This window comes from Sciurus carolinensis, chromosome 3 (assembly GCF_902686445.1).
Source record: "Sciurus carolinensis chromosome 3, mSciCar1.2, whole genome shotgun sequence".
Lineage (NCBI taxonomy): Eukaryota > Metazoa > Chordata > Mammalia > Rodentia > Sciuridae > Sciurus > Sciurus carolinensis.
Genome location: NC_062215.1, coordinates 115,873,568 through 115,882,037, shown reverse-complemented (window position 1 = coordinate 115,882,037; position 8,470 = coordinate 115,873,568). Strand labels below are relative to the sequence as shown.

General features: G+C 36.1%; 1 long non-coding RNA gene across 1 annotated transcript; it reads right to left on the bottom strand.

Moving 5' to 3' along the window:
* Window positions 1-4,459: 4,459 nt before the first annotated feature.
* LOC124979240 (uncharacterized) lies at window positions 4,460-8,276 on the bottom strand. The gene is made up of 2 exons (XR_007107642.1): window positions 8,142-8,276; window positions 4,460-4,692 (listed from the first exon to the last, which is right to left on the bottom strand). It is a non-coding gene; the product is annotated as an uncharacterized LOC124979240 (long non-coding RNA).
* Between the last annotated feature and the right edge of the window lie 194 nt (window positions 8,277-8,470).

Below are 8,470 nucleotides of genomic sequence, written 5' to 3'. Positions count from 1 at the left end.
ATAAAACAAATTGACAGGTTGTCCCAAGTCTCTTGTTTTTGAAATTTTTAGAAATGAAATATTATTTTTAAATATCTCTCTCAAAAATATTGCAAAATATATTTATGAGGATACTTTTCTTAATTTTGTCAAGGGATAATTTTCATATTATATACTTCAAGAATCATTCCTTGAATGCAATCTAGTCTCTGAAATTATACATATTTATAATTATATATACACAGTGTTTTTTTATGTGCTCCAATGTGATTAAATTATAAACCTCAAAATTCCATTTTTATGTAATATACTTTACAGTTTATTCTTTCACATTTTTGTTCCTGTCAAGAAATTAGTTAAGAATAATTAGTCCCAAAGTCATTCACTCTCAATTATAGTTTATGTATTATTTAAAAGCAAACCCTTATTTTTACATCAAAATATCAATTTGAAGGTATTTTATTTATATTTTTCTAATTATAACTAAGTGTACAAAACCATACCTTTAAATATTCTAAAGTTTACTATGAAGAATTTTGATATTTGAAAATAGTATTATAAAACTATATCAAAGTTGAAGCAATCCATTTTTAAATCCTTTTAATACTTAAGTTATATTTACTTTATTTTATTTTATTTTATTTTTCAGTGCTGGGAATCAAACCCAGGGTCTTGCACATGATAGGCAAGTATTCCTTCACTGAGCTACATCTTCAGCCCTAAATTATATTTAAAGTAACCAAATGAACAAACATGTTTTTATTGTTAAATGGAGCATGGAATTGATAGTTTTGTACTCCCTTTTATCTCCTTAAGTTTTCTGTACATCTCTGTATTGTTCCATGTTTTTATTGAGAAATAGGTGCACTTACTGTTTTGATATGACATTGTTTTATAGCATCCTATACTTAAAGGAAGCTATAGGAAACAAAATTAGCTATTTTGGTTTAATACATTTAAATGCATTGTAAAATTTATGTGTGAAAACACAACCTTATATTGCTTAACTTTTCCACATATTATCATTACATGAATGAAATTGTCAGTAAATGCCTAAGGACAAACTAAAGATGACAAATCATCCACCCTGGGACTAGAGGTAAAATCACTTTACAAGTGTTAGCATACAGTTTACAGAGCATGAATTTTTGGATCTGACGGAGCTGCTTTCATGTTCCTGCTCTATTAGCTGTGCATATATATGAACTTCTCACTGAGTCTCCTTTCCACAAGAATATTGTGGGGACTAAATGAGATAATGTAGGGATAATTTCTGACAGAGAGTTAATACTCAGTAAGTACTCTTCCTGTTTCCACACCCAAGTAGGAAGTAGGAAGTAAATTTTTCTCAGAACATGAGGTCTTGGCAAAGGGTTACAGGCCACTTCCTTCTTATCCGAAGCACTTACCAGTGTTTTGAGAGATAAACCATAGACCTCAGGACCACTCCCCTGCTGCTTCCTCCCACACACTTCTAAAAGTCTTTCTATCCACCAATCTCTTTTATATGTGGAGTTTGGGACAAGAGAGGGAAATAGTCATCCCAGGACACAGAACAACTTACAGTGGAGGGAAGAGTTGGAGGAAACAGCAACAAGCGCTGCCATTACCATGGGCGATGTGAGTTGCCAATAGTATGCTTCCTCCAAGAAATGGCAATGCCATCCTGCAGTCTAAGATACCACGGAAGAACTTTGAGGCAGAACTTTCAGCGATCATTTCTTTTGCATTGATTTTGCATTCATCACTATGGAAGCCTTGAGGTAGCTGCTAGTTATTGAATAAGAAGCTTAATGTAACAGTATTTTTCTCTATCTAAACCCAAGGCTAATTTCCCCTCTCAAATCCTATTACACTATATGATAATAACCAATTTTAGTAAAATCAGAGACTTTGCTGTTTCACTAAGGATATATTTACATTCCATAAATTCTCCCTAGTGCAAGGGAGGGGCTGAAAGGGATGGAACAAGTTTGTGTAAGAATCAGTGTCAGGCCATGACAGATGTCCAGGCTGTCATGCTCTGACACTCCGTCCTGGTCCCAGTGTGCCTTTGGATCATGGTCTACATATTTTATTTTTGTTTTGTGTTTTCACACAATGTTTAAGTTTTCCAGTTTTCTGTAATTCATCTAAACAAAGTTGTTGTCGTTGTTGTTGTTGTGTATGTTTCTACAAAGGGCCACATAGTAAATATCTTAACTTTTGCAGACATCATGTCTCTGTCACAACTACTCAACACTGGCATTGTAGTGTCAAAGTAGCCATGGGTCAATGCATAGGCATGTCTCACTTCCACTAAAACTTAATTTATAAAACCATGTAGAACTAAACTCTTCCATCTGCACTGGAATACATTTTGGGGACTGAAGTATATGAAGATGATTGCATTATCTAAGACTGTCGGCCTCAAGATCCCATTTAGAAATGTATTCTGTTCTTAAACCAATAGGGTACGAAGTCATGCAGAGATCTTATTTCTATGTAGTATAGGACTTATGAGACTAGCTTTGAATCTCAGAGTCACTTCAACAGTGTAATTTCAAGGATTAAGTCACTTCACTTCACATCTTGTTCTATGTGAATGGTGGCCCATATAGTTGTGCTTTACAACATTCAAAAACGATGAAAGGGATGTGAGGGCGATCTGGTTGTGACATATGTGACCCCATTGATTGCCAGGGTTGATTCAGCTGATCTGACTGGCTAGGCAGGTGTCCCCTTTCTCCCTCACCTCTCCATGTGCATTCTTCCTGAAGCTGCACACTGGGCCGAAGAGAAAACCTTCCCTGATAGAGGAGGACCGTTTTTTGGACAAGGGTATACAAGTACCTTGGGATCCTTCAAACAAGTTCTCAAAAAAGGTGAGAGGTTACAGGGGACTATCTTAGACATGCTGCCAGTGCTTACCCCCTCCTCTATTCTATCCCCAATTCTCTTTTCTTTCTCCATTCTGCACAAATTTTATCTAGATTTGAGGTGGGAACACTACACTGACTCAGACCAAAAAGTATTCCTCCAGATAAATGGAATACAGCATATGTTTTGTGCAGAGTCCTTCAAGGCTTAGACTTCTAAAATTCCAACAAATCCAAGCATCTGCATCTCAAAAGTTTTCTCTGTGAATAGGGAGAGTATACAGGCTAACAAAATGTAACAAGTGTTGGTTCGTGTTGTGATACCAAACTTAACTGAAATAGTTTAAAAGATCCCCTACACTTAGTTGTTTAAAACACTAACACATTCATATTTATCATGATTTTGTGGGTTGAACAGGCAATTCTTTTGCAGGTGTTTACCAAGACTTTTTCACAAGATTACATTTGTCTGGGAGTTGACTGGGATCTGAACATCAGGAGAGCAGATCTCTCCACATGTTCTTTCACCTGAGGCTTCTTCATGGCATGACCATCTCAGGGCAACATCCTAAGAGAGAGAAAGCAAAAGGTGAAAAATCTAAGTCCAAGTTTTGGAAGTCACACAGTGTCACTTCCACCATAGTTTATTGTTGAAAGCAAAAGCATGGCCACTGTAGAGTCAAAAAGGGAACAAACTCCACCTCTTACTGGGAGGAGCAGTGAAGTCACACTGCCAAAGAAGGTGCTCACTGGAGTGAGAGGAATTTATAGCCATTGTTCTGCAATCTGTCTCTTACTCAAGAGCAAAGTTTTAGGTGGGGGCAATGTTTTCATTTTTTATCATGGTGGTCATCTGAAGATAGCTGGCTATCAGAGGATGGATTGTCCTATTTGGACATCAGGTTGTATAGGTGCCCTAAAGAAAAGCATTTTATGAAAGGGAAAGGAGGACTGAAATGCAGTCCAGGTTCCATTCAGACAGCTGGATGACCTGGAGTCAGTGTGCTTCTGGTAAGGGGAAGGGGTCTTCTATTTGCCAAGCCCTGTGCCTGCAGGCTGTCTTTGCCAAGTGATGACATTTTCTAATTTACATAAAGCTCTGTTTAGGCACAGAGGTCCTGTTGGACACCATCTTTCTATGAATCAAATACATGCTGTGATGAAGACCATGATCTTTACTACAATGCTTAGGTAATGATGTCTCTATGGAGTTTGCAGAAGTTGGGTGTTGCTCCTAGGTTCAGCTCTTCTGCTCCATGTATGCTCCCTGGAATGAAGCCACATTGCTCAGATCTTTACACATGGCAAGGGATGTGGTCCAAAAATTCTACACAGGCCTTCAGAGGACATCCCACATGGATGATTCCTTTGTGGTCAACTCTTGTCCTTCTTTAAAATTTTTGAAGTCCTTTACCTCCTTTCCTAGTATAATATCTCCATCCTCATTTCCCCCTTTTCCATAACCCACTAACTCTGTCAATAAAGATAAAATCATTATGAGTGTTTCAAGAGATAAAGTTGTGATCCTCACAGAACTATGTGCAATAGCAAAGTTTGGAAACGATCTTCATTATTCAGTAATTAAATGTATCCATACAAAGGGATACCATGCAACCATCAAAAACAATGCAATAAATGTTTATTGACAACAAAAAATGTTAACTCTGGATACAGAACAGTTCTTCCTGATCATCTTTTATTCTACAAACATGTCTTCATTTCTCTCTGTATTCACCATTCTACTTCCCCAACTTCTTCAATAAGAAAGTATCTGGAAAGATACCCAGTAGAAAATATCTGAAGGGTGTGGACATGGCTCAGTGGTAGATTGCTTGCCTGGACTTGATCTCCAGAACTGAAAAAAAAAAAAAAAGTTTTGAGGCTTGGTCTTGTTGCTCCATGGTAGAGCACATGGATAAGCCTATGGGTTGAATCCCCAGCACTCTCCTCATCCCCAAACATAACACACTCTCACACAGAGAGAGATTTGTTTAAGAAGTGTCTGGTAGTATTATTCATCTTGATATGAGCAATTTTGATTACTTTAAAACTAGTTTCTTTTATCTTTTTAAAAATCTGTAATAAGCATGAATTTCTTTGAAATTAAAAAAAAATCATTTTACAGAAAGAGGGAGGTCAATCTAGGAAAAATGTGATTCAGGAATACCCAGAGCACACCTCAGAGGTCAATATCATGCAAGACTATTACATATTTTCTCACAAAATATCCTATGGTGCCACTGTCAGAATTTAGAGCTAGCTAGATCTACTATTAGCCTGACTCAGCATGGTATTTCTTTTTGCTTTTATGCGAATGCTTAAAAGCTTGAAACTCTGCACTCTATTCAATATATTTCATCAAATATTTATTGAGTACCTACTATGTGCCAAGCATTAAGGATACAAATAACAAGACACAGTTCTGTTGCATTTTAAGTCAATAAGTAACCTCATAGAAAAATCTCCCTCTTTGAAACTCTAAGATGGTTGTTCTGATATTTTTCAAAAACATTCACACAAAACAGTGTCCCAAAATGTCCAAACTTGAATAGTCTATATTTATGTTTTCACTGCTTTAACTAACACAATGTAGGATTATACTAGGTTGTTTTTATTAAAAACCCACATATTTGTGACTTCACCTATGACACCACTACTGCTCTCTCCTTTTGAATCAATAGCATTTCAATTCTTTCATTTCTTTTGGTAAAAATTATTTCAATCTGCTGGTCTTTGAGCCAAATCTTTCAGTCTGACTTTGAGATCCTCATAAGAAAATCTGTTTTTAAAGTCTAAATCAGGTCATAAGTTTCAAACTAAAGTTGCTGAACCCTGGGTAATTGACAATTATCAATTAACAAACTGAAATATTTAAAGTTTGGGTTAGTGAATTTGCATGATTTTACTCATTGTCTATTATGATTATTTTTTATGAATTAGAATTTGATCTCAGTTAAGTATTTGTACTTTCTTCATCTTTGTTGTCTACTAATTATTATTGCTATATGTAGGAGTGTTTTTGTTATTGTCATTATTTTGCACAACAATTCTCTTGGTAAAATAGAATTAGAGTGTTAAACAACTTGGAAATCATCTTGTACTGGAATTTTATTTTGTGGAAGTGAAAATTTAAGCCCAGGAGTAAAGTAACTAGTAAGATATAAACTACTCTGCATAGTGACTTATGAAACATAGGTATGTAAGAACTGGTAGATACTAAAAGACTGATCTTCAGATTCCTAATCCATTATTTTATTTGCAATTTCTTTCAATTATCTATATTGTTGTGTTAAACTATTCTTTAGAACCTGTAATTTGCTCAGGACACTATGCATATTGAGTTTTTCATGGTATTTGATGGATCATTTTATTCATTTGTCATATATTTGTTGTGCACCTGTTAAGTACTGGCCAGTACAATTAAGTACAAGGCTAGGTACTGGCTTAGACCCTAGTTTAAAAGTTAGCTGGAATGATTAAATAGTGGAGATTGTGCTGGGCGTGCTGGCACATGCCTATAATCTCAGCAGCACCAGAGGCTGAGGCATGAGGATCTCGAGTTCAAAACCAGCCTCAGCAACAGAGAGGTGCTAAGTCACTCAGTAAGACCCTGTCTCTAAATAAAAAATACAAAATAGGTCTGGGGATGTTGCTCAGTGGTTGAGTGCCTCTGAATTTAATACCTGCTAACCTCCCCAAAATAGTGAACATTGTTTTAAATACATATAAACAAGCATTTGGGGTTAGTTGTGTGTGTTTGTATACCCATGTATATATGTAGGGGGGAGATGTTTGTCTTCTTTTTCTAACTTAATTGTCATATATGCCAAACATGTACTATTAAAATAAGCTTGTTTCTGAGAAGCATATATACACTAAGGCTCCTGGATTTTATGATCAAATGCTTATTTTACTTTTTATAAAAAGAATGCTTCATTTCATAATTTTGAATAGAATGGCACTTTCAAATTCTTTGCATCTGACTCTTAAGGCATTAAATATTTCAGTATAATGATATTTTTGAGCACCTGCAGCATTTTAATTTATTGTGAAATAGAAAAACATCCATTAATTTTAAGACTTTGCTTCCAGAAAGATATGACATGATAATATAAGTAATGTCTGAAATAGTACAAGTAATGCCAAATTCAGAAATATTGCTTTCCTGGTTAAATTACCTGTCTCCATTGTAAAGCCGACAGTCTTTTTTTTTTAGTAATTCCTGATCATTTTTATATTTTTTCTGTTCACTCCTCATGCAGCAGTTTGATCCTATTTGTTTGCTCTTTCTTTTTGTAGATCTGCCCTAGCTTCTCTTTTCAATTGTTATTTGATGTTATTAGTCTTGCTGTCGCTGCATCTCAGCCCTTTGATTCCAGATTGCTATTCTATATCCATCTGCTCTGTCCTGATTATCAGTGAAAATTGTTGCTCTTCCCCTGATTGGACATCAAAACTCTGACAATCTTTGGCTTCTGCTTTATTCTGAGATGGGTGGTATAGGACAAGAGATTCCAATTTCCTAGTCATTCACTTAGGAATTCTCACAGATTCCCCAAAGATTAACATTAACATTCATTTAACAGCAAACAGCAAAGAAATTTACAGAACTGAAAAAAAAAAAAAAAAAAGAGGTGAGAGAATTTAGGAAGTTAATGTTCTCAGCTGTATACCTAAGGACAAACACTACTGACTTAGTTTTGCAAATATCTCCTGAATGTTTTCTTTGGGGGGGGGATGCTTAAAAATTGCTATTAAAAGGTTCCTTGATGCTTGCAAAATAACTATAACATACAAAACAAAGAATTCCCTAAAGTGTTAAGTCCAACTCAGTGCTGTTATGGCATATGATAGTACTCTGGATGCTACAACCAATGTCATTAGCCAGTCAAATTACCATACCCCTGCTGATTCTGTACTAATCAGTGTTTTAAACCTTATTTTTAGGTCATACATAACACGAATAAGTCAGTCAATAAGCAGCAAAAGAATAAGTGTCCAAACGTAGGAGGAAAGCCACCGGTAACCTTTAGAGAAAAACCCGTCACCATGTGATTATGTTACCCCCAAAGTTTCTTCCCATTTTTCCATTTACATCCCTATATATTTTGAAATAAAGCCAAATAAATGAGTTGGTAGAAATGTAATTTTAAGACCTGGTTTTGGGTGTGTAATTGTTACAGCAGCGTAAGGTTGAAACAGAAAGTTGTCAATGTCATAAAAGGGAAAACTAAGTTAAAAAATAAACTTTTGTCTTAAAAACAAGAGCAACACCTAGACTCTTTCTAGAGTCTGCATTCTTACCTTCCAGAATAGATGTCGAACTTTTAAACAAACCTACAGTAAAAGCAAGCCCTCTCCAGGAAACCACAGTCTCTTTCCAAACAAGGAAACAAGGATTTCCAAACAAGGATTCTCCATTGTCGCTGCTTTCCCTCTCATCTGGCAATTGGTTTGTCTTTGGATAGTAACCCAGGAAGGGGAGGTGCGCCCCAAATTGGCGAGGCTCTGCCAAATAGCAGAGGTTCTTCTTTGGAAGAGGCAGGAGGCTCCTCCTTTGGACGTGAGGAGCCCCTACCAGAGCGCCCGCTTACAAAACGGAAACCACTAGCTGCGCTGAAGTGAGTCAAGTG